Source organism: Pan paniscus, chromosome 11, assembly GCF_029289425.2.
Source record: "Pan paniscus chromosome 11, NHGRI_mPanPan1-v2.0_pri, whole genome shotgun sequence".
In the NCBI taxonomy this organism is placed as follows: Eukaryota; Metazoa; Chordata; class Mammalia; order Primates; family Hominidae; genus Pan; species Pan paniscus.
Window position 1 is genome coordinate 75,433,214 of NC_073260.2, and position 26,824 is coordinate 75,460,037.

At 40.8% G+C, this 26,824-nt stretch overlaps 1 protein-coding gene and 1 pseudogene across 1 annotated transcript in view; one reads left to right on the forward strand and one right to left on the reverse strand.

The window, feature by feature from the left end:
* PCSK5 (proprotein convertase subtilisin/kexin type 5) overlaps positions 1-26,824 on the forward strand; it is a 461,615-nt gene that overhangs the window by 369,900 nt on the left and 64,891 nt on the right. The gene's annotated exons all lie outside the window — the stretch shown is intronic.
* LOC112440859 (pre-mRNA-splicing factor RBM22-like) lies at positions 21,760-23,346 on the reverse strand (annotated as a pseudogene).

Sequence of the window (26,824 nt, forward strand, 5' to 3'; positions counted from 1 at the left end):
GGGGAGGGAGGAGGGATAGCATTAGGAGATATACCTAATGCTAAATGACGAGTTAATGGGTGCAGCACACCAGCATGGCACATGTATACATATGTAACTAACCTGCACATTGTGCACATGTACCCTAAAACTTAAAGTATAATAATAATAAAAGAAAAAAAAAGAAATCAGAGATGACACAAACAAATGGAAAAATATCCCATGCTCATGGATTGGAAGAATCAATATCATTAAAGTGGCCATACTGCTCAAAGCTATGAGATTCAATGCTATTTCTATTAAGCTGCCAATGTCAATTTCACAGAAGTAGCAAAAACTATTCTAAAATGTATATGGAACCAAAAAAGAGCCTGAATAAGCCAAAGTCATCCTAAGCAAAAAGAAGAAAGCTGGAGGCATTACATTACTTAGTTTCAAACTATACTTTAAAGCTACAGTAACCAAAACAGCATGGTATTTGTACAGAAACAAACATATGGATCAATGAAACAGATTAGAGAATCCAGAAATAAATTCATACACCTACAGCCATCTGCTCTGCAACAAAATTGACAAAAATAAGCAATGGGGAAAGCACTTCCTATTTGATAAATGGTGCTGGGATAGCTGGCTAGCCATATGCAGAAGAATAAAACTATACCCCTGTATTTCACCATATACAAAAATTAACTCAAGATGGATTAAAGATTTAAGTGTTAGACTTCAAACTATAAAAATCCTAGAAGAAAACCTAGGGAACAACATTCTGGATATGGGTCTTGGGAAGGAATTTATGACTAAGTCATCAAAAGCAATTGCAGCAAAAACAAAATTGACAAGTGGGACCTAATTAAACTCAAGAACTTCTGCACAGCAAAAGAAACTATCAACAGAGTAAACAAACATCTGACAAAGGTTTAACATCCAGAATCTACAAAGAACTCAATTCAACAAGCAAAATAAAAAACCTTAAAAAATGAGCAAAAGACATGAACAGACACTTCTCAAAAGAAGAAATACAAGCAGACAACAAACATGAAACAATTATCCACATCACTAACATCAGAGAAATGCAAATCAAAACAAAAAGGTAACATCTCATACCAGTCAGGGTGGCTATTATCAACAAGTCAAAAAACAACAGATGCTGGCAAGCCTGTGGAGAAAAGAGAATGCTTATACCCTGTTGGTGTGAATGTAAAGTAGTTCAGCCACTGTGGAAGGCACTTTGGAGATTTCTCAAAGATCTTAAAACAGAACTACTGTTTGACCCAACAATCCCATTACTGGGTATATACCCAAATATATCCAGTATATTTATATATACCCAAAAGAAAAGAAATCCTTCTGACAAAAAGACACTTGCACTCATATGTTTATCACAGCACTATTCACAATAGCAAACATATGGAATCAACCTAGGTGTCCATCAATGGTGGGCTGAATAAAGAAAATGTGGTACATATATACCATGGAATACTATGCAGCCATAAAAAAGAAAAAATTATGTCCTTTGTAGCAACATGGATGCAGATGGAGGCCATTATCCTAAGCAAATTAACACAGGAATAGAAAACCAAATACTGCCTGTTCCTCATTTATAAAAGGGAACTAAACATGGGGTACTCATGGACATAAAGATGACAGCAATAGAAAACGGTGACTACTGAAGAGGAAAGGGAGGGAGGGGGAGGCGGGTTGAAAAACTAACTACTGGGTACTAAGTTCAGTATCAGTTATACCCTAAACCACAGTGTCACTCGATATACTCAGGTAACAAATCTGCACATATACCACCTGAATTGAAAATAAAAGTTGAAAAAAGGTGAAAAAAAAATTGCCTTTTAAAAGTATCAATATCACCAAAGTCAAAGAAGAGCCAAGAAATTGTTCTAGATTAGAGGAAACTAAATAAATGAGATGAATAAATGCAATGCATGATCCTAGAATAGATCTCTATTGAACATTATTGGGTCAATTGAAATAATTGGAATATAGGTGGGAGAGTAGATAAATGTATTTATTAATATTAAATTTCCTGAGTTGAAACTTTCTGAAGAATGCCTCTATTGGTTACATGATAGAACATACTTATTCTTAGGAAATACACACTGAAATGTTTATGGGTAAAAGACCACAAGTATCCACCTTAATTTCAAATAGTTCCCAAAAAATGTATGTATAATACATAAAACAAGTGGGTGACCACCTTCTAAAGCAAATGTGGCAGAATGTTAACAGTAGGTGAAATCTAGGTAAAGGGTAAATATTTTATTCTTGCAAGTTTTCTGTAATTTTGAAGTTATTTTCAAATAAAGAGTTTTAAAAATTGCCCAATTCTCTTTGCAATCCTGTAAAGAGAAGGAAATATTAGCTCTTGGTGCCCATTTAAACCACAGTTTTTCTTTTGATTTATAATTGCATCTGATACCTATGTTATTATGCCCATTTTTAAGACTTTCACAATGTAGAGCTTTCAAAATTAGTATAAAGACAGAAAGCTTCTTCAAACTTCCCTTTAGGTGCATTAAAAGTAAGCACTGGTTAAAGAAAGTACAATTTTCATGTAATCCACTGGTTTTACATGCTAAGTTCTTAGATACTGAAGCATTAGCATAGTCCCTGGAAATATTCATCTATTAGGATAAATTATTTCTGGTAGGCTATATATCTCTTCAAAAAAGTGGCAAAGCTGTCAGCTAAACAGCTAGATGAATGAAGTAAACAGTCCATTGTAAAAAATAATTACATGGTACTTACTATATGTAGACATAATTGGCAATAATGGGCCAAAAGGAGGGATCATGGCAGCTTGGGTCAATCACAGGGGTCTCCAAATGTTTCTAAATGTGTGTCTATTTAATTCCTATTGCAAAATAAGCCCTTTCATCTTTCATAACATTGATAAAAAAACGTTGATGTTCACAGCAGTGTTTTTATGGAAACTGTGTCCTGTTCCCCTCCATGCACATGCCAGAATCTATGAGCCTTCTGTGATCAAGCTCATCTCTCTTCCATCAGTGCCAAACTTCTTAGAAATACTGAAGATTTCTAAAATGGATCAATGCTTTGGCAAATTGCCTCATCACCAAGAATAAACACTCACAGACTTAAGCAGCCACTTGTGCATCTATCATTGAATAGAGCCTCAAGATACTGGAAGTGATGTATCAATGGCTTTCCTACCAGCCGGTTGCTTCTCTGGAAGCAAAGGAAACAATGCTGAGCATTGTCATCCATGTAATTTGTGGCCATTAGAAAGATTGGTAGATGCTCTTTCATTGAGACCCTTTGGACTAACAACACAGCCCATCTGGAGCACAAAAGCTGTAAACCTGGAAAAAAAAATAGACTGCACAGATGAGCAGTTTCGGTGCACCTTCCCCATTCAGAGGTGCTAATAAGGAAAAATGCTGAATTACTATGATTACCCATGACTTGAAAATAGCTTATCACCTGCCAATCTGAATGAAGGCCCCTGGAGGGCTGTGAAATGCCACAAAGAACAATGGCCTTGGAATCAGAACCTGCAGTGTCTGAGAGAGGCATCCCAGTGCAAGGCTAAAGGGCCACCAGCCTTCTAAAATGGAGCTCTTATTCTCAGTAAACCCTGCAGACTGGTTCTGGGCTGTTCCCATGCCAGAGAGAAGGAAAATAGAAGTGCTTTCATAAAACAATCAGGCCCATAAAAGTAGAAATGCAGGGGAGAGAAAGGCAGCAATTATCCAAAAGAATCATATCTTAGATAAGCGGCCAATTTAAGGTATTTCACGGTGGGGCAAAGCTCTCTCCACATTCAGCAGATAATTGTTAGCCTGCTTTCTACTTTATGTGTGATTGTGTAAACTTAATCATACTGCAAAATCCCTCTTGTCTTCAGACCTCAGTGCCCCTGGAATGTTGTTAAAGTGGTCACATGAGGTTCATTAGGAAGAAGAGCTTGGCTTTGTAGAGACTGGGTATTTGGCTGTTCACAGGAATCTTTTCTTCGTTATCACAAAGCTCTGTGTTAAGACCACTGTAGACACTAAAGCAGAGTATCTCCCAGCCGAGCAAGACATAATATCTCAGTGGTGGCCTGCCCCATTGGCAGGTGCTAAGCTTTTATTTTTATTATTATAATGGCTTTGTTTCCCCATGAACCATTTAGATGAAGTATAACCACAGTCTGAGTCTTCACTTCTGGCCAACTTCTTCTCTTAATTTACTGTGGCATCAAAACAACAAGGATTTATTTATAAATTTTTGTTCTCTTTAAGAATGGATACAAGGAGAAAAGTCTCCCAAAATTGAAGAGCATTGCCTTTTTATTCAGTAAAGCCCTGCCTACCCTCCCAAAATGCACACACATGCTTGTGGGTATACACACACACACACACACACACACACACACACATTTGTGGGTCTGCCTTCCTTCAAAATGTTCTAACGTGGGACTGGTGAGGTGGATAGGCTGACTTGTGCCACAGACTAAGACATCTGCCATTAATTGGTGGGACAGCAAATAATGTAAAAATATGTTTTCTCTTTCACTAGCTTCTCTAGACAAATCAGCTTTGTGTTCCTAGTGCTTCTTCTAAGTTTCTTTCCTCTTATTCATAATTCCTAGCTCTCAGATTGCCTTTGAAAAATCCTGAAAAGCTGCCACTTTTGGAGCAAAATGAGCTGAGAGGGTGTTTTCCCTTTTCTTCCCCACCCACCCCACACATACACACATACACGTGCTTGTCAGCTGGTAATGCGTTTCTCTATACCTGAATCATAATTCACTACTTTTTCTAAATAACACCAAGTGTTTTTTTAAAGCCCACAGTGATAAGAGTTGTTGCTTTGTTTGTTGCCTGGTGGTGGCTGGCCCACATGGATTTGTATAGTTCTCAGTCATAATCAGTCTAAAACATATTTCCTCATTACCTGGTGTGTACCCCAGTCTGTAGTATAAGGAGTAACTAGAAGACACAGTTTTAATCTTCAAAAACTAGAAGCGGCTGGGTGCAGTGGCTCATGCCTATAATCCCAACACTTTGGGAGGCTGAGGTGGACAGATCGCTTGAGCCCAGGAGTTTGAGACCCGCCTGGGGAACATAGTGACACCTCATCTCTACAAAAAAATACAAAAACTAGCCAGATGTAGTGGTGCACACTTGTAGTCCTATTTACTTGGGAGGCTGAGGAGGGAGGATCACTTGAGCCCAGGAGGTCAAGGCTGCAGTAACCTGTGACCGTCCCACTGCACTCCAGTCCGGGTGACAGAGCAAGGCTCTGTCTCAGAATCAAAACAAAACAAAAAACAAAAACAAAACTAGAAGCACCGGGCTAGTGATCAGTAAAACTGGATTTAGTCCTCAAGCTGCCACTAATTAACTGTTTGGCTTTGGCCAAGTCCCTAAAAATTTCTAGTCTCAGTTTCTTCATCTGTAAAATTTGGAAAGGGGTGAAATTCATATCTACAAGTGCCAGGCAGGTACCACGGTCAAGTGGGCCAGCTGGGGACTGAGGCCTCAGGGCATCCCCATCTAGAGGAGTCATTTGCTCCTCAGCCCCAACCAATTGCTGCATGCAGAACTCGAGGTAATTCAGACTTTTATGAAAAATCTTTTGATTTCCTTAAATATAGTTTAAACATTGTTTGTGCTGGCCGAACAAATCATTTCTGCAAAGTATATTCCAGTCCACCACTTCTAGACTCCTGGCACTCTCAAGTCTCTCCTTCCCTCTTTGTGTGTTGTTTAGAACCATTCAGCAATTGACATCCAATCTAAGTGTTCAGGGGAGTGAATACAACCCAGGAAAGTTGATCACGATATTCCTCGGGCTACCAAGTGATTAAGAATTGCGCAGATCACTCGTCACAGTTTCAGCAGGTCCAAGTGTTACTAGTAAAAATTGAGATGGATTGTTGACTTTTGAGAAGGAGGAGAAGCTTAAAAAGGGTATTAAAGAAAACAAAGCTCCATTTGTAACTAGACAGCATTTCCACCCGGCAGTATACAAAAGAAAGAACAAGTGGAAGTGCTTCTGTATAATTTGCTACACAACTCTGGAGCTTCAGCTAAACCTCCTATAGCTGTAAGCAATAAAAGCACAGAAGTAGAGAGAAGTAACCAAAACATACCTAGTATTCCATAGAAGCCATCACATAACACAGAGGACAAAAATGTGTAGCAATAAATAACACATGGAACATAGCAAAACTCTCAGATCAAGGGAAACATTTTTGAAGAAAACTATTTCCAAAATTTGTGAAGTTTTAAAAAGGTAGAGCAATAGGCCAAGGCTCCAAACCTAGAGGGAAAGGATAGATTCTCTGGCTGGTGCCTCCTGATTAATGAATAGAAAGTGATCCAGTTGCTATAGCGACTTGAAGATACACAAAAGAAAACATCACTTCTTTAAAATATGCCTGATGATGAATAGGCAGATTCTTTCAAAATATTTTTTTAAAAATATGAGCAACTCTTTTTTTTTTCTTTGAAGTGAATCACACAGGATGTCTCTTAGATTTCTTTCTTTCTTCTTTTTTTCAGATAACAGGACTTGTTTACACAAGCCCTAGTTTGTTTACATGAACCAGCAATTCGGGCAAAAATTAATGATCAGAAAATACGTCTGCTGGAGAATAAGTTTTGTTTTTCAGCAGTTTTGTTTCTGTTTGAGCAGCAAGGGAGATAAGTGTATGTTGTCTTGGTTTTCCTTTTTTCCAGCAATATATTTATTTGGAGAGTTTCCTCGGATGCTGAGAATGTGAAATGTACCTAAGCAATCAGGAAATGGAAGGTTGTGTTTGCTGAAACCTTCCATTATCTGTCTGAATGGAGAGGTAATAAAAAATATTATTTTGGTGGGACTGAATGCCCACTCCCTTTGGCTCTCCAGCCTGGCCCCCACAATCTCCAAAGGATTGTTCTGTTTTGCTCCAGGCAGTTCAGCCTTGGCACAGTATCCTGAATAGAGGACATTCAAGGCAAGGTCTTGAAATAAAAACTGCAGTGATTAAATATCCTGGGGACCCCTTCTGTGGGGGATGGAGAACTCTTAGTTGAATGATTTGGGTAAGCTGTTGGCACAAGGTCCCAGCTGAAGTGTCCCAAGGCCTGCAGCCTGGAGAGACATTCTTTAGCTGAAAATGTGATGTGGGCTTTTGCTAACCAGCAGAGGGGTCAATGATCTTGAACAGCATCCTAAGCCTGTGTAATATGGTCTTTTAAAGTGGGTGTGTGAATATTTTTATTAAAGGATATGTAATTTTAAATAAAGGTAATTCACAGGGGAGTAGGGAAATCACTTGAAAATCATAGGAAGAGAAGTTCCCAAACCTGCACCTGTTCTGTGTGATCTTGGACAAGTAACTGAGGTTTCTTGGGGCTCAGTTTACTCACCCCTAAAATGAGGAAGTTAGATCACTTTAAAGTCAGCAAACATATTAAGTGCCCGCTGTGTGCTATCATCTTCCACCCATATCCCCAGATCCCACTCCTGAGTCCCAGGGATCCAAATACTGCACCGTTCAGCTGCTCAAGCCAAAACTCCAGGAAACCCATCATTCCTCCCCCTTTCCTTGGGCTTCGTTGAAATAAAAAGATAATAATCACACCTCTCCCACAATTCAGAATTAAATGAGCATTAAGGGAGAAAGGAGATTATACAGAAAAAAAATCAAAGCATCAGCTTTATTCCTTATAAGGCCAAAAGGGAAAATATGAATTAGATCTCTGAACTGCAAACTTCCTAACCACTCCCCTCTGCATTAACCTTCCCATCTCGCTCATCTAGGCATATGAGTTCCTTCTCCCAAACTCACCAATTCACACATGATAAAGCATTCCTCTTTTTACTAAAAAGAAGTAGCTGAATTTAAAAGAAGTGGCAGCTCTCTTTCGAATATTTTAAAGATCAAGGCAGGAACACATGGTATCCCTAAATGTAAGTTACATTTTAGTTTCCCAGAGCTGCTGCCACAAAGTACTATAAAATGAGTGGCTTAGGCTGGCAGGTGGCTGACACCTGTAATCTCAGCACTTTGGAAGGCCAGGGCAGGAGGATCGCTTGAAGCCAGGAGATAGAGACCAGCCTGGGCAACACAGCAAGACCCCATTTCTACAAAAAAAAAATTAAAAATGGATGGCTTACAACAACAGAAATGTATTCTCTCACAGTTCTGGAGGCTGGAAGTCCAAAATCAAGGAATTGGCAAGGTTGGCTTCTTCTGGAGGCTCTGAGGGCAAATTCTTTCTTGCCTCTTTCTGGCTCCTTGTGGCTGCTGGCAGTCCTTGGCATTCTTTATCTTGCAGCTGCATAACTCTCATCTCCGCCACATAGTCTCATGGCCTTCTCCCTTCTGTGTCTGTGTGTCTGTGTCTTCACGTTTATACAGAAATGAGTCATTTGATTTAGCTTAGGGCCCACCTTAATGTAATGTGACCTCATCTTAGCAACCTGATTACATCTGCAAAGACCCTATTGCCAAGTACATAGAGTATTTGAATGTGTACTATGTACTTAAGAGTACTATGAGTATTACTATGTATACTATGTGCTTAGAGTACTATGAGTGTGTACGTAGAGTACACATTCATAGGTAGGTAGTAGGTATTAATGTTTGGACATATCATTTTGGAAGACATAATTCAACTCACAATGGTTGAACAAGTCTTTTCTACTTCCTAAATATTTTTCGCTCTGTCTACTTCTACCCATCTCAACAACTATACTTTAGTTCAGGCCACAGACACCATTCCCCCAGATACCACATCAGTCTTCTAACTAGTCTCTCTGATTCCAGTCTTCTTCTATTCTCTCATTTTCAAAAATCCACTCTCTCCTCTAATAATGGCCTTCTTTCTGAAATGTAAACCTGACAGTGACAACTGCCTACAAATCTAAAATGACTTCCCATGGCCGTGGATAAAGTTCATACTCCCAGCCAGGCACAGTGGCTCATGCCTGTAATCCCAGCACTTTGGGAGTCTGAGAGGGGCGGATTACGAGGTCAGGAGATCGAGACCATCCTGGCCAACATAGTGAAACCCCATCTCTACTAAAATACAAAAAAATTAGCTGGGCATGGTGGTGCATGCCTGTAGTCCTAGCTACTCGGGAGGCTGAGGCAGAGGAATTGCTGGAACATGGGAGGCAGAGATTGCAGTGAGCCGAGATCATGCCACTGCACTCCAGCCTGGTGACAGAGTGAGACTCCATCTCAAAAAAAAAAAAAAAAATTCACACTCCCAAGAATGCCATAAAATCTTCTTCATTATCATTGATCTTCAGCCACTGATCTGTCCAGCCTTTCCTCTCCTGCCTCTTCTTGCTTCTCCAAGCATTTCTACTTCTTACTCTAGCTACTCCAAACTCTTTGCAATCTACCTTGGTACTTTCCCCATCCTATTATTGAAAACCTGCATGTTTTTAAGACGGGGGCAACTATGCTATATTTTGAGGTCTTGTCACTCACTCTACAGTTCCCTCAAGGGGAACTGAATAAATCTTTTAATTAAAGGAATCATCTCTGTAGATTCAGCTCTCTCTACATGAATGCCTTTCTTTCCTTTTCTGCCTTCTGTCTGTACCACTCCCTCTAATTCATCTTTCAGGTCTCACCTAAGCTTTTGCTTCCTCAAGAAACCATGATTTGAAGGCTCTCCCTACACACATACACACATGTGCTCTAATTTAGGTATCACTTTATTTTCTTAGCAAGTTGTTCAGAATCCTCTTAGCAATACTGAAAACACAGCATTCATTGTGATATCTTTCTACTTGCTTCATTCCCCCTGACTCTGAGCTAAGTATTGTACTAGGAATTAGTCTCCTTCATAGCCTCCTTCTTTCATCCACCAAATTTCATTGCCCCTTCTCAAGGTGTTTCTTCTTACATACTATGTCTCTTTATCACTCTCCCTGGGCTAACAGCTGTTTGCTTTCTTGGTTATTCTGTAATTTCACTGTGGTAAGTCTTCTTATAGATTAACAAAATAGTTATATATATATATATATATATACATATTTGTACTGCTTCTTGAAATTAATCATGGGGATTTGTTGATATTATTATTATCACTACAGACAGTATATCTCTGTCACCCAGGCTGGAGTGCAGTGGTGCGATCATAGCTCACTATAGCCTGGAACTCCTGGGCTCTAGAGATCCTCTTGCCTCAGTCCCCCAAGTAGCTGGGATTACAGGTGCATGCTATCATACATAGCTAATTTTTAATTTTTTTTTCTTTTTTTTTTTGTAGAGACAGGGTCTTGCTATATTGCCTAGGCTGGTCTCAAACTCCCAGGCTCAAGCAAGCCTCTTGCTTTGGACTCGCAAAGTGCTGGGATTGCCAGCATGAGCCACTGTGCCCAGCCAGATTGGTGGGTTTTGTTTTTTTTTTTCCAACAATTCTGGAAAATTTTCAAGGATTTTATTGTTATCAAATATTGTATCTTTCCCATTCTCTCAGTTATCTCTTCGGAACTTTGACATTTTTTAGCCCTTCTCATTTTAACCTCCACATTTCTTAACCACCCTTTCCTGTTTTTTAGCTTTTATTGTCTCTATGGGTTGAAGCTTCTATCTTTTCTTTATATCTATCTTTGAGTTTACCTAATTCTTTTTCTGCTATGCCTAATCTACTGTTTAATCTATCCACTGAGCTTTAGATTCTAATTTTTATGTCTATCACTTATAGAAGTTACATGTAGTTGTTTTACAAACCACTTGGTTATTTTATATTTTAAGATGTTCTTTTTATTTCTTTAAAAATTTTAAATATTTGTTATTTTATATTTTGTACCAGCTGCTTTCAAGATCTGTAGTCTCTGTGGGTTTGATTCTAGTGTTATTTCTGCTGACTTTCTCTCATGGTGACTGATTTCCTTATGTGGTCTATGTTTTTAAACTGTGACCATTTTCCTTGAAAATGTACCCATGAAAATACTTTAAGGCCTGGGTTAAGATTATATTTTTTAAGAGAAGATTTGCATTTCCTTCTATCAATTGTCTTAAGGCATTACTTACCTGGAACTACTTGAAACTGAATTTTCCTTTTGAGATGTTCTAGAACACACAAGTAACATGAATTATGACTATAAACCTATGTGATATCTAGCTTAGGGTTACACATTCTCAAAGGGGGTTTTTGGTGTTTTATTTTGTTGTGTCTACCTGTCTTAGTCCATTTGTATTGCTATAAAAGAATACCTGAGGCCAGGAAATGTAGAAAGAATAGAGGTTTATCTGGCTCATGCTTCTGCAGGCTGTACAAGAGCATGGCTCCAGCATCTGCTTCTAGCGAGGGCTCCAGGCTGCTTCCACTCATGGTGGAAGGGGGAGAAAGCAAGGGGAGGGGAGGCGCCAGGCTCTTTTGAACAAGCAGCCCTCATAGGAACTCTCACGGGAATTAGTAAAGCAAGAACTCACTCATTCCCAAGAGGACAGCACCACCCCATGCATGAAGGATCCACCCATATGACCCAAACACCTCTCATTAGGTCCTGCCTCTAACATTGGAGATAAAAAAAATTTATCCTTTTTTAAAAAATATTGTTTTTATACCTATTTGAATGGGAGGAGATAAAATTTTAACATGAGGTTTGGAGGGTCAAATAGCACTACTCAATGCTAAGGATGAGACCAAGATAATTTTTTCCTGTCTCTTCCTCCTGAAAAGTTTATTTTTCATCCATCCTTCACTAAGACTGCAATCCATGTGTTCCTATCCCAGCCCTGCATTTTATCTGACAACCCTAACTATAATAAGAATGCTCTGAATTTGCCCATTAAGCAAGATTTTTAAAAAAGCTATTTTTTGTTTGTTTGCTTCTTTGGTTTTTTGGGGGTTTTTTTGTTTGTTTGTTTTTCAGATGCAGTCTCTTTCTGTCACCCAGGCTGGAGTCCAGTGGCATGATCTTGGCTTACTGCAACCTCCGCCGCTCGGATTCAAGTGATTCTCCTGCCTCAGCCTCCTAAGTAGCTAGGATTACAGGCATGCACCACCACACCTGGCTAATTTTTGTATTTTTAGTAGAGACAGGGTTTCACCATGTTGGCCAGGCTGGCCTCAAACTCCTGATCTCAAGTGATCCACCTGCCTCGGCCTCCCAAAATGTTGGGATTCTAGGCATTAGCCACTGTGCCTGGCTGATGAAATGCTAATTATGTGGGAAGACAGAAGAGAGAGAATCATAACTTGGCTTCTTTCAGCCTGAAAAAATATTTCTGTGGTACACTAGATTAGAGGTTTCTCCATTCTATCATTCACCACACTGTGATTTCTCTCTAATTAGCTTTGTTAATTACTGTCCCTTCGCCAATTTGCAAATTCCTTGAGGTAGGGACTGCCTTTCTCATCTATACTCCTTACAGTATCCAAAGCAGTGGATGGACTGTAGTGTGGGATCAATTAAGTGTTTATTACTTCTAAGTCAACTTCACTGCTGGGTGCTCCTCTTCTCCCATCCATCCAGGTGCTTGGACAAGGCCGGGGAGTAATCCCATTCCCTCACCCCACACATCATTTAATATTCTCAATTCTATTTCTTTACTTTCTCTCAAATCTGAGTTTTGCTGTTACTGCACCCACAGTCTTAGTTTATCCCTAATCATTTCTCCTCTAGGATATTCCTAAAAATATATAAATAAATAAAAAAAATAAAATAAAAGTTTCTTGAGTGTGTTACATAGAATCTAGTTGAGCAAGATTTAATAGATGTATCTGTTTCTGCAGTTAAATAAGCCATTACCACACAGTAGACACAGTCATCATTTTAAATAAATCAGATCACATAGGTCATTTTTACTGAAGCTTCTCATGCCCTCCCATTACTCTTCGATTAGAATGTAAACCTCCTATCTTGGCCTATAAGATCCTATATGATCTTGTCCTGCCTATGACCCTGGCATCACCTCCTGACTATCCCTTTCTCTCCATCTCTTCCAGCCCCACTGGCCTTCTTGATGTTCCTTGAAGGGGACAAGCCTTCCCTGGCCTCTGTCTGGAACACCTGCCCTCAGAACCTCCCATGCTAGCTCTTTGTTATCATTCGAATCTCTACTCAGATGTCAATTCTTGCAAGACACGGCCTCACTAGCCCATCTAAATTAGGGCCTCTCCTCTCCACCCCAGTCTCATCACTCTCTAACCCTTTATCTGAATTTACGTACTTACTTATGTGTTTTCTTCACCCAATGCATATTTCTGGAGCATCTGCTATATACCAGCAGTTCTTGGCACTGGAGATACAGGAAAACAAAACAGAACAACCTGTCTTCATGAAGCTTGCATTTTACTGTTTGCTTCATGCATTTATTGAACAAAAATTTATGCTTTGTTTTCATCCTAATAATTAACTAGGCTGGGTGCAGTGGCTCACTCCTATAATCCCAGCATTGTGGGAGGCCAAGGCGGGTGGGTCACCTGAGGTCAAGAGTTCGAGACCAACCTGGCCAACATGGTGAAACCCTGTCTCTACAAAAAATACAAAAAAATTAGTGGGTGTGGTGGCACACACCTGTAGTCCCAGCTACTAGGGAGTCTAAGGCAGGAGAATCGCCTGAATCTGGGAGCCATGCCACTGCACTCCATCCTGGGCGACAGAGTGAGACTCCGTCTCAAAAACAATAATAATAATAATCTAATTTTTTCTTTTTATTATGTCTTCCCCCCAAAAAATGAAGGCTTCAGAATAAATGAATATGTGAATGAATGTACAGCATTGGTGAGTGATCCCTATAGGAATTGCTGCATATTTTCATCCATCACTTCTACCTGCTAGTCAGTCTAGAGAAGCATGGAAATCCACAAACAGCTTGCCTATTATGATATTCCATCACTGGAATTAGAGGACTCGATAAAGACTAGAGACCAATAGAAGACTGAACCCTCTTTAGCCAACATTTGTAGACAATAATTTCTATTACTTATTCCAGTCTCTTCTACCACCCTGTCCCTCCAGGGAGTTGTGCCCCACTGTCAGCTGCACCATTTGCATTACTGCCAATTCAAACATTTATTCATTATCCCTGGGCACCGATGAGGACAACATGATTGAAAATCACTAGCAAACCCCCAACCAAATACTTTGTATCCCAGCACCATTGAACCTTCCAGAAAAATCAGCTTTGGCAAAACTGTCAGAGGATCCATTTTGTATTCGAGTGTTAATTATTTGAGGCAATTCTAAGTGCAAGACCTATTTGAATTATGTACTTTTTAGTGTTATTTGGGGCTTATAATTAGTTGCACTCTTTGGGAATATAAATGTTTTACCCAGTTCATTATCTTCGGGTGGACTGAAAAATGTCAGTGACTCTCCTGCAAGTTTGTACAGCGTTGTTCAGTAAGTAAGTATATATTTATCCTGGGAGAATATGCATTATTGACAATTTACTTAATTATCTCTCAAAACAATTCAAGTATTGGCTGCTTATAATGCTGTCTTTCTCCTCAAAGGGAGCAGTAGGACATCTCAACAGGGGTGGACATTCTGCTGCTACTCCAACAAGGCTGCAGGTGCTCATATAGAGACTTGTTTAAGAATGCTTGGCCCCAGTGAAAGCCACGAGTCTCAGGAGAGCCAAGAATAACCCCATCTCCTATTCATTGGCCTCCTTTGCAAAATTGTATCAGGAAAACAATTCGTTTTAAAAGTGAATCTTTTTCAAGGAGATTATACAAACATCTGCCACCATTTTAGCCACACCCCACGGAATAACATCAGTCCTGTCCTGGTGGTGTAGAATTAGGAAATGCCAGGAGACAAAATGGGAAGATGAGAAAATAGGAGTGGGCAGGAAAGAAAGGAACAAAAAAGTAAAGAGCTTAGCCAAATGACAAGCTCCCTCATGGGAGATCTGTGGGAGGATGCTGTTTTCAAACACATGACCCAAATGATGTCTAGAACTCAGGACCTGAGCTTTTTTTTTTTCCTTAATAACATTTTTGTTTTAATCAATTCTGTAACACATATTTATTTTAAAAGCATAGAAACATATATATGTATATGTAAAGCAAAAATTAGTATTAATATTTTAGCTTTTTGCCTTCTGATTTTCAATAAAGCCATCTCTATCTGTCTATCTATCTATCTATCCATCCATCCATCCATCCACACGGGTAGGTATCTACCTACCATATACATAGAGATGGATTATCATCATTTTTTACGTAGCCTATCATGAAATGTTTCTATGTCATTAAATACTCTTGAGAAACAAAATTTCAATGTCTGTCTATTAGCCCATCTTATATAAGTGAACAGGCATATCTCCTTTTACTGCATTTCGCTTTATTGCACATCGCACATATTGCATTTTTTACAAATTACAGGTTTTGGCAACCCTGCCACAAGCCTGTCCATACCACTCCTCCAATAGCACATCCTCACTTTGTGTCTCTGTGTCACATTTTTGTAATTCTCACAATATTTTGAACTTTTCATCATTATATTATCTGTTATGGTGATCACAGTGATCAGTGATCAATTATAATTGTTTTGGGGCACCATGAACCCCACCATGTGAGACGGAACTTAGTTGACAAATGTGTGTGTTCTGCCTTTTCCACTGACGGCATTTCCCCATATCTCTTCCTCTCATCAGACCTTCCCTGAGATATAATAATATGGAAATGAGGCCAGTTAATACTTCTACAGTGGCATCTACATGCTCAAATGAAAGGAAGAGTTGCAAGTCTCTCACTTTAAATCAAAAGCTTAAAATTGATTAAGCTTACTGAGGAAGGCAAGTCAAAAACAAAGATAGGGCCGGACACGGTGGCTCACGCCTATAATCCCAGCACTTTGGGAGGCCGAGGCAGGAGGATCGCTTGAGCCCAGGAATTAGAGACCAGCCTGGGCAACATGGTGAAAACCTGTCTCTACTAAAAATACAACAATTAGCCAGATGTGGTGGCCTGTAGTCCCAGCTACATGGTGGGCTGAGGTGGGAGGATTGCTTGATCCCAGGAGTACCAGGCTGCAGTAAGCCATGATCACACCACTGCACTCCAGCCTGAGTGACAGAGCCAGACTCTGTCTCAAAAAAACAATAACCAAACAAAAAGATAGGCTGAAATCTAGGTCTCTGGCACCAAACAGCCAAGTTGTGAATGCAAAGCAAAAGTTCTTGAAGGAAATTAAAAGTGCTACTCCAGTGAATACACAAATGATAAAAAAGAGAAACAGCCTTAGTGCTGATATGGAGAAAGTTTTTGTGGTCTGGATAGAAAATCAAACCACAACATTTCCTTAAGCCAAAGCCTAATCCAGAGCAAGGACCTAACTCTCTTCAATTTTATGTAAGCTGAGAGAGGTAAGGAAGCTACAGAAGAAATGTTGGAAGCTAGCAGACGTTAGTTCATGAGGCTTAAGGAAAGAAGCTGTCTCCATAACATAAAAGTGCAAGGTGAAGCAGCAAGTAATGATGCAGAAGCTGCAGCAAATGGTTCAGCTAAGATCATTGATGGAGGTTACTATAGCAAACAACAGATTTCCAGTTTAGGTGGAACAGCCTTCCATTGGGAAAACATGCCATCTAGGACTTTCATAGCTAGAGAGGAGAAGTCAACGCCTGGCTTCAAAGTCTCAAAGGACAGGCTAACTCTCTTATTAGGGACTAATGCAGCTGGTGATTTTAAGTTAAAGCCAGTGTTCACTTATCATTCTGAAAATCCTAGGCCCTTAAGAATTATGCCAAATCTATTCTGCCTGTGGTCCATAAATGAAACAAGGCCGGGTTCAGCACATCTGTTTACAGAATGGTTACTGAATATTTTAAGCCCACGGTGGAGACCTACTGCTCAGACAAAAAGACTTTTCAAACTATTACTGCTCATTGACAATGTACCTGGTCACCTAAGAGTTCCAATGGAGATGTGCAAGATTAATGTTGTTTTCATACCTGCTAACAGGACATTGATTCTGCAGCCCAGGGATTGAAGAGTAATTTCAAATTTCAAGTCTTATTATTATTTTGAAACAGGGTCTCACTCTGTCACCCAGGCTGGAGTACAGTGGCACACTCTTGGCTCACTGCAACCTCCACCTCCTGGGCTCAAGCAATTCTTCCACCTCAGCCTCCTGGGTTTCTAGAACTACAGGTGTATGCCACCACACTAGGCTAATTTTCATATTTTTTATAGAGACGGGGTTTTGCCACGTTGCCCAGGCTGGTCTTGAACTCCTGAGCTCAACTAATCCAATCACCTCAGCCTCCCAAAGTGCTGGTATTACAGGCTTGTGCCGTTGCGCCTGGTCTAAGTCTTACTGAGAAAGACACTGTGTATGGCAATAGCTGCCATAGAGATTCCTCTGATGCATCTGGGCAATGTAAATTGAAACTTCCTGGAAAGGATGCACCATTTTTTTCTTTCTTTTTTTTCCCCCCCCCACTCTGTTGCCCAGGCTGGAGTGCACCATTCTTTTCTTTGCTTTTTTTTTTTTTTTCCCACTCTGTTGCCCAGGCTGGAGCACAGTGGTGTGATCATAGCAGCCTCAAACTCCTGGGCTCAAGTGATCCTCCCACCTCATCCTCCTGACTAGCTAGGACTACAGGTGTGTGCCACTGTGCCTGGCCAATTTTTTATTTTATTTCCTGTTTTTATTTCTTTCTTTTTCTTTATTTCTTTCTTCCTTCCTTTTTTTCTTTCTGTCTTTTTTTTTTTCAAGACAGGGTTTTTGCGATCTTGACTCACTGCAGCCTTGACCTCCGAGGCTAATGCAATCCTCCCACCTCAGCCTCCTGAGTAGCTGTGACTACAAGCACTTGCCAATATGCCCAGCTAATATCTATTTTTTGTAGAAATAGAGTCTCCCTATGTTGCCCAGGCTGATCTCAAACTCCTGGGCTCAAGTGATCCTTCCATCTCAGCCTCCCAAAGTGTTGGGATTACAGGTATGAGCCACTGCACCCATCTTACGTTTTTATAATTTCAACTTTTATTTTGATTCAGTGGGTACATGTGCAGATTTATTACATGGGTATACTGTGTGATGCCGAGGTTTGGGGTATGAATGATCCCATCACCCAGATAGTGAGCATAGTACCCAATAGGTAGTTTTTCAGCCATTGCCCATCTCTCATAGTAGTCCCCAGTGTCTGTTCTCATCTTCATGTCCATGGGATTCACCATTCTTGATATCATTTGTGATTCATGGGAGGAGGTCAAGATAGTAACATTAACAGTTTGGAAGAAGTTGATTCTAACCCTCATGAATGACTGGGAAGGTTCAAGACTTCAGTGGAGGAAGTGACTGCAGAGGTGATGGAAATGGTAAGAAAACTAGAATTAGAAGTGGAACCTGAAGATGTGACTGAATTGCTACAATCTCACAATAAAATTTGAACAGACAAGAAATTGGTTCTTATGGTTGAGCAAAGAAAGTGGTTTTTCAAGATGGAAACTTCTCCTGGTGAAGATGCTGTGAACATTGTTGAAATGAAAACAAATGATTTAGTATATTACATAAATTTAGTTGATAAAGTAGCAGCAGAATTTGAGAGGATTGACTCGAATTTTCAAAGAAGTTCTACTGTGGGTAAAATGCTATCAAACAGCATCACATGCTACAGAGAAATCTTTCACGTAAAGGAGGGTCAATCAATGTGGCAAACTTCATTGTTTCAAAAAATTGCCACAGCCACCCCAACCTTCAGAAACCACCACCCTGATCAGTCAAGCAGCCATCAATATCGAGGCAAGACCCTCCACCAGCAAAAGGATCTGAATGCTCAGATGATCATTAGCATTTTTTAGCAATAAAGTATTTCCTAATTAAGGTGTGTACATTTTTTAGACATAATGCTATTGCTTACTTAATAGACTACAGCATAGTGTATTACTTTTATATGCACTGGGAAACAAAAGAGTTTGTGTGGCCTGCTTTATTGTAACACTTACTTCATTGAGGTGGTCTGGAACTGAACCCATAATATCTCTGAGGCATGCCTGTAGTATACTATTTTAAATATATTCCCAACAGATGCTTTTTTATTAAGGCATAACCAATGATTATTTTGATCTAGAAAGTTTGCTCTGGGGAATAAATTTATGTACTAAAGCTACAGAAGGTGGTGAAGAGGTTGAAAAAATGGAATCTAATCACATCATTCAAACATTTTCATTCACATCTATATTTCCACTTATCTCCTGACCCCAAAATGCTAGGTAAACAAGTTAATTAGAATCAAATAGTCTGTCTATAAAGGAGGGCTGAAAGCCAAGTGCAGGAGATTCCTTATGTACATGCGAGTCAGAGAGCCATTTCTTCTGGTTACAATCTTAAGGAACCAAACTCAACATGTTTTGACAAGGTTAAATATGAATTTATTAGCTCAGATGTAGCATTTGGTTAGGTGTGGCCTGGGTCACTGGTCTCCAGAAAGAGGTAGGAAAAAATAATTGATTTAGGCTGCAAAAGAAAAAAAAAAAAGAACTTATGTTCATGATTTTTATGTTAACCTCTTAAATCTTAAATGTTCTACTCTAGCACATCTCTTTAATGTATGTGAAATATTCATTGATATGGTTTGGCTGTGTCCTCACCCAAATCTCATCTTGAATTGTAGCTCCCATAATCCCCACATGTCAAGGGAGGGACCCGGTGGGGGGTAACTGAATCATGGGGGCAGGTTTTTCCCATGCTGTTCTCATGATAGTGAATAAGTTTCATGAGATCTGATGGTTTTATAAAGGACAGATACCCCGCACACACTCTCTTGCCTGCCACCATGTAAGACATGTCTTTGCTCCTCCTTCACCTTCCACCATGATTGTGAGGCCTCCTCAGCCACATGGAACTGTGAGTCCATTAAACCCTTTTTTTTTTTTTTTTTGTCTTTTTTTTTTTTTGAGGCAGAGTTTCACTCTTCTTGCCCAGGCTGGAGTGCAATGGTGTGATCTCAGCTCACTGCAACCTCCACCTCCTGGGTTCAAGTGATTCTCCTGCCTCGACCTCCCAAGTAGCTGGGATTACAGATATGCGCCAGCATGCCCGGCTAATTTTGTATTTTTAGTAGAGACAGAGTTTCTCCATGTTGGTCAGGTTGGTCTCAAACTCCCGACCTCAGGTGATCCACCGGCCTCAGCCTCCCAAAGTGCTGGGATTACAGGCTTGAGCCACTGCGCCTGGCCAAACCTCTTTTTCTTTTAAATTACCCAGTCTCGGGTATTTCTTCATAGCAGTATGAAAATGCACTAATACATTCATGCACTAGTACATAATAAATAATAATGAATAATAATTTATACACACACATATATTAGCATGCAAGTGGAGGGTGAGCATAACGTGTATAAATGTTATATTTTCTAACATACTAATTTTTTAAGCCAATGAGTGATTAATCAAAACAGTATGGAGCTTAGAACTTTAGATTTCTGTTGTTGATTGAGATTGGAGAGTGGCTGATGCTGGAAGTTCTATGAAGTATGGCTGGAGCATGACTTTGGTCTAATACTTGGCCTAAGTGTGGGAGATATTGGCCAAGCTGAATCCTGGGAAGTGAATGGAGCCCCTAGTTTGGTAGAGCATAAGATATAGATGATTAGACCAGAGAAGGTGACTGGGCCAAAAGGTTGAGATTATCTGGGAGAAGCAAGTATCCAGGGTATGCTAAACTACAATCAAATGGGTAATGTTTTATGGAACATTTGCAGATGTAGCCTAAGAGAGTCAAAGTGGAAGGAACCTAAGGAGTCTAGAACACTTGAGAAGAGAGTGAGAGAGGTGAGAGCCTAGGAGTCTCCCAAGAGCACATATTTGCCATGCCCATTCATCTGTCATCCTAGCCAGTAACCTAGTAGGTTCTTGCAGTAACAGGACACAGGACAGATAGGTTTCAATAGCAAGTGGTAGGGGGGAGTCTGGCTTGCATGGGGTATGAATGAAAGTCCTAGAAGCTTGAATGAGATAGCCAAAGATAAGATAGGAGCACCCTAAAATTACCCCCCCACCACCAGTTTTGCGGAGGGTTGATTCTGCCTAAACATAGTGTCTACTTCATGGCCAATTGTGGCAGATATAGACATTCTATGATAAAAGGCTATCCTTAAGACATTGAGTTTCTTCTGTCGCCCCCAAAAGAAAAATAAACATGCGAAGAGAATAATAAAATTAGAAAAAAAAATAAAGTTAGAAGCATTTTAGCTAGTATGTTCCTCTTTTTTTGAATGGAATACAAAGACATTTCATTTTCGTCTTTTTTAGATAGTGAACTATTAAATTTCTTTGGTAACAAATGAGAAAAAAAAGAGGAAAGAAAAGATCTGGGCTGCGATGATTACTGGGTTCTATTTGTCTTTCTGATAATGTGAATTTAAAACAGTTAAATCACACTTACACCACTACAAAAATTAGTACTAGTAACCTTTTGGAGATTATAAAATACAATATACCCAGTGGACATAAATGTGTTCAAAAGGTTTTTTTTCCTGCAGGTCAATTTTTCCCCCCATAAACAGAGACAAAGTGAACATATGATTGGGTTGGTAATTCTGTTGTATATTGCAATTCACCCAGCTTCTTGTCATTCACAGAAATGAAGAAGACAGGCATTAGATTTTACTTGTCATGTGATATTAGTAGCCAGATGTTTTAATGGCAGCTTATTTGAGGTCCAGCAATCCTTTGAATATGTGTAGAAAAGCATGGCCATTGTTTCTCACCTGCCCACATCTGAACACATTCAGATACCATGGAAACCACAAAGGAAGAAAAAAAAATACTTATTCCAAGATTCATTGATTGGGATATTTAAGTGTTCTTTCATACAGCCAGGGGTGTGATAATGTGCTAGGGCCTGCTGTGTTTTCTGGCATGAGCTCCATCTCTGAGGGTCCTGAGAAAGTCAGTGGATGGATCCTGGAGTCCTCTTGAAAGGGGAAGGTGGTCCCATTGAGTGGAACATGTGTGTCTCAAATCCTGGACGTAGGGGCAGAGCAATAGCAGGGGTGGGGACAGGGCAATAGCAGTTGAACATGGCAAGGCAATGTTCACCACAGCTGTAGGAGCACTTGGAGGTAGGTTGAAGTCATTGGCAGATGCATCTGCTGCTGCAGAAGGAGGAAGAGCTCCCGGCAGTACTGGAATCAGCTCTAGCTGGATCCCCGGGTCTGGGGTTCTGTCATTTTCCTTTCCTCTGGCTGCCTGGGATCTTCCCCATTTTACACTTAGTCTGCAGCCATTGGTGATTAACTTATTAAAGGACTTCTCTGCAGCCACTTGTGCAGCCTGCCCTGTGGAAACCTGGATGAAAGCACACCGTTGTCTCTGCACAACAGGGATTGTCCAGATCTCTCTAAATAGGTAGAGATTATTTCTTAAGATCTGTCTCAGTAATGGTATCACCCGGATCACCAGTGTCTAGTGTGGGGATAGTCTTATCCTCTGGGAGTTCCAGATGAGGCGTGGCTGAAGCCTACTATAGAAGCTTATCTGCTACAGGGTCATTGACTATATAATATCAGTTTTTAATATCTGATCAGCAAGGGAATCATGTGGACCTGTAGGCTTCTCATGTCTCTATCGAAACTCCTCTCCTCTCTTACCCTCTCCCTTCACCCAGAAGGAGCAAATGTGGGGCTTATTCTTTAGGTAATAGGGTATGGTCCAGGCCAGTTTGTCTAGCATGTCACTGGTGGATGTAGCTTTCCCCAGCAGGCCAACTGGCTGTCTTCCATTCGAGTTAGAAATCCCTCTCTCCACATTCTGCGTGTAGTACTCTTCTCTTCTCTGACATCTGACTTTGGCATGTCATCTTTTTTTTGTTGTTTTTTTGAGATGGAGTCTTGCTCTGTCACCCAGGCTGGAGTGCAGTGACACAGTCTCAGCTCACTGCAAGCTCTACCTCCTGGGTACATGCCATTCTCCTGCCTCAGCCTCCTGAGTAGCTGGGACTACAGGCACCCACCACCACACCCGGCTAATGTTTTGTATTTTCAGTAGAGATGGGGTTTCATCATGTTAGCCAGGCTGGTCTTGATCTCCTGACCTTGTGATCTGCCCGCCTCAGCCTCCCAAAGTGCTGGGATTACAGGCATGAGCCACCGCGCCCGGCCAGCATGTCCTCTTTTAAAGACAACGCAGCATCACAAACCTAGGTGGGCAGGCCATGCTCCAGGTCTAGGAGGCAGGTCTGACAGACATACTTCAGGCTTCTGCAGGTTCGACACACTTTATTTTTCTTGAAATGCATGCGGGCCCCAGGGCACCAGCAAAACATTGTGAATGGCCTGGCACAGATTTCTCATTTTTCTCATACTTTTCTTTGGTCATTCAGATATATGGGTTTCCTCTAAGACATGTCTGATACAGAATGGAGAAGTATGCATCTTCCCAGTGTTTCCTGTTTAAGGTGTTGAAACCAAGACCGGTCACCATCTCGAGGGGGTCTTGAGGTAGTGGTAGGTTTTAGGTGGGAGAGAGACACCATGATCCTGTCAAGCCCAGCTCTTCTTTGTTCCCCTGTTCTTGATGCTCTGGGCAATTGCTTTGACAATATGTGATTCTCCTTTCTTGATTCAAGGTGAAACTCACTTCTCAGGAATCCCCATTCTTGGAGAAAACTCTGGATTTCCTGGTCTCTCCAAGGACTGGCCTGTAATACCAGGGCTTTGGTAGCCTGAGGCAGGAGGATTGCTTGAGGTCAGGAGTTCAAAACCACCAGGGCAACACAGGGAGACCCCATCTTAAATTCATGCTTTTCTGCTGGAATACTGAGATACATAACCTGGAAGCTGGAAGTCCAGTTTCTTCACAAGTATCTTTTTCCAGTGACAAAGTAACTTCCCTATAATCTCAGCACTTTGGGAAGCCAAGGCAGAAGGATCACTTGGGATCAGGAGTTTGATACCAGCCTGGATACCATAGGGAGACCTGGTCTCTTCAGACAGCCAGCATGGCCAGGGCGGCCAGTCTCACCCTGTAATTGTGACATTTTGTCTTCATGAAATGCCAGCTTGCTGACTTGTGCCGACATTTTATTTCTCACAGAGCAGTAAGAGGCCAGGACCCTTTCACAGTCTGCATGGGGTTGCCATGGTTATGCTCACCCTCCACTTGTATGTATCCTGAATTATGGGACATCGAGTTTATGTAAACCATAAAAATAAATTCTTCTTCTCTAGACGTTCAAGTTTAAAATATCTCCTTTCCAATACATCTTATAGGTATGATGTGCACAGCTCCCACTGTGGCCCTCATCCATCCAAATTCAATGGTGAAGGTGATCGTTATTACTGAGAACAAAATAAAATGGCATAGAATGTAAATTGGCTGCTGAAGGCGATGTTGAAGCAGGAGGCAATGTCTCCATGGGACAGTGAGTTCGTGATGAGTGACAGTACGGATGATCCCCAAAGACACAGTGGGAAGGTGACACAGGGGATCATGAAGAGCTCTCAAGATAGAGCAGACTTTGTAGTCCTGCCCACCCCACCCCATACAAATGAGACAATAAAAATGAGTTTTCTCAAGACAGAAAGACGGCATCCCCGTCCTGACGAGGCATCTGCTCGCATGTTCTCCTTAGGAAAGATATGAGCAGCTGGAAGCCAGCCACTGTTTCTGAAGGCTTTTTTCCAAATGTGTGAGGCTCTCTCTGAATTCTGACTGAACTTTCCCCATCTCTCCCCAAAATATGCTCTCTCAGCTCAAAAGTTTGACAAAATCAAATCACCCGAGCTATTTAAACATCCTTCTTTGGATAACACCTTCCAAGACAGCTAACAATTGTAGCTTGTTTAGACTCCCTTCTCATTCCCCTCACCCCACACACACACACACACACACATGCACACATACACACACACACACACACACACACTAGAAGCCAGGAAAATTCATCTTTCTCCTTAAGCCACCCCTCCTCACCATCTAAATGCCAAGCTGACTTAGAGTCAACTTCTAGATTTGGGATTGTTACCTTCTTCCTTAATCTCATAACAGCAGCCTCTCAGTGGTCAAGCTAAATCCATTTAGCTTATGTCTGACTTGTGGATCTTCTGGGGTGGAAAAAATTTTTTAAATAATTCTCATTCTTCAGAACAACTGCTAATAATGAGAAAAACTAATGAGCATTCATAAGCTGTTATAAGGCACAGTTCCTGTTCTATGCATTATTCATTTATGCAAACTGTTGTAAAGGTACCAAATTCACTGTGCAACTGGGCTGGAAAAGTCCCTGAACTCAAGATGGCATTGGTATGCACAATTCTGAGGCTTGGTTCTGTTTAACATTTTCATCAGTGACCTGCTTAAAGGAGCAGAGAGCAAGCTCATTAAGTTCCTAGATGGGAGGGATGACCAGAACATTAAAGAACAGGATTAGAATTTCCCCAGCCCTTGCCAAATTAGCAAAACTGTTAGAGTCAAATATGTTCATCAGGGAGGCAGAGTAAAGTAAGCTGCCCAAATGCAAGCTGAGTGGTTGGAGGTTATTTAGAAACTGAAAAGAATATGGATGCAAAAAATAGACACGTAATGGAAAATGAACTAGTCCAGGGGAACCACTGGTGTTCACTGGGGCCTCTGCTGGCCCTTACAATGGGTTCAGATCCCCAGCCTATGAATTGGCCTTCCCCAAGATTTCTAAGAATGCCAGGGAGCTTTTCTTTCCCATGGTCACCTCTAGCTTCAGTTCCTGGTTCCACCTAATTAGCCTGGTTTTTGGTTCATTTCACTGTCCTGTCTTAGTCACCGTATTACAAACCATGTTGACCCAGACATTAAAAACCATTTCCCTCCCATGAGCAGATAACAGCTTCCTGCAGAAGGGCCCTTCTATCTCTTTGGCTGTCTTGGCTCTTGTTCAACTCTTCCAATTAAACTTCTACCCCAAGGAGCTTAACAAGGTAGTTTCCTAAATATAGACAGTTCTTTTCCTAAGAGGAACTCTGAAACCAGCTGTTAAGACAATTACAGACACCTGTGTCCCCTAGCAAAGATGAGCATGACCAAGTCATGAGCTAATAGTGCTATAGTCAGGGGACGGCAAATTCTGTGAAGTGGCAGGGAGTAAATATCTTTGGTCTCTTGCAATTACTCAACTCTGGTTATATAGCATGAAAGCATTCTTACACAATACATACAAATAGATGGCAAGGTCAAGGTCCTGGAGTGGGCCACAGTTGCCAACTCCTGCTAGGCTCAACTTCAGAATCTGTGACTTTCCAGAAGTCTTAACAACCATCTTGTCCAACCAGCTCATTTTACACCCGCAGAAACCAGGACCCAGAAAGTAGAGTGACATTTGTGCAAGTTCACAAGATAATTAAGCCTGAGTTGAAACTTCAAACAGGAAGCTCAACTTCCAGGCCAGCACTGTTTCTACTGCACCATCATCAAGCTATTTCCAGAAGGTTCTGCAGATCCCTGCTTTAATTAGCAAAGCCTTTGCTAGAAATTTTCCCACTTAACATTTGGTGCAATGCATTAGTTGTATTATGTGTAGTACACAGGAATATCATTTGGTAGCCTCCCTAGGACCCAAGATGAATGTGTGACTGAAGATTTGGGTGAGGTTGTGTCTACCTCCTAAGGGCAGTCTGAAAAAACCAGAAGAGGGCAGAATAGATTAGAAAGGAAAGCTATGCACAAAGTTCAAATGATATAGTTTTATTTTGTTAATTAAAGGTGACATAAAATTTTCACATACCAAGAGGAACGTTTTAAGGAGGAGCAGTTGTCTTTCATCTCCTATTAAAATAAAAAGAGCAAGACTGGAAGGTAGGTTAGATCACAGAAAGAACCTGCCAGAGGTAGCTCTGTTATGTGCAAGAACTGCAGGCCAGAGGAAGTCACCGAATTCTCTTAATAGCTAGATCTGAGAGTTGCATCTTCTGGGAAGTGTTAGGAGGGA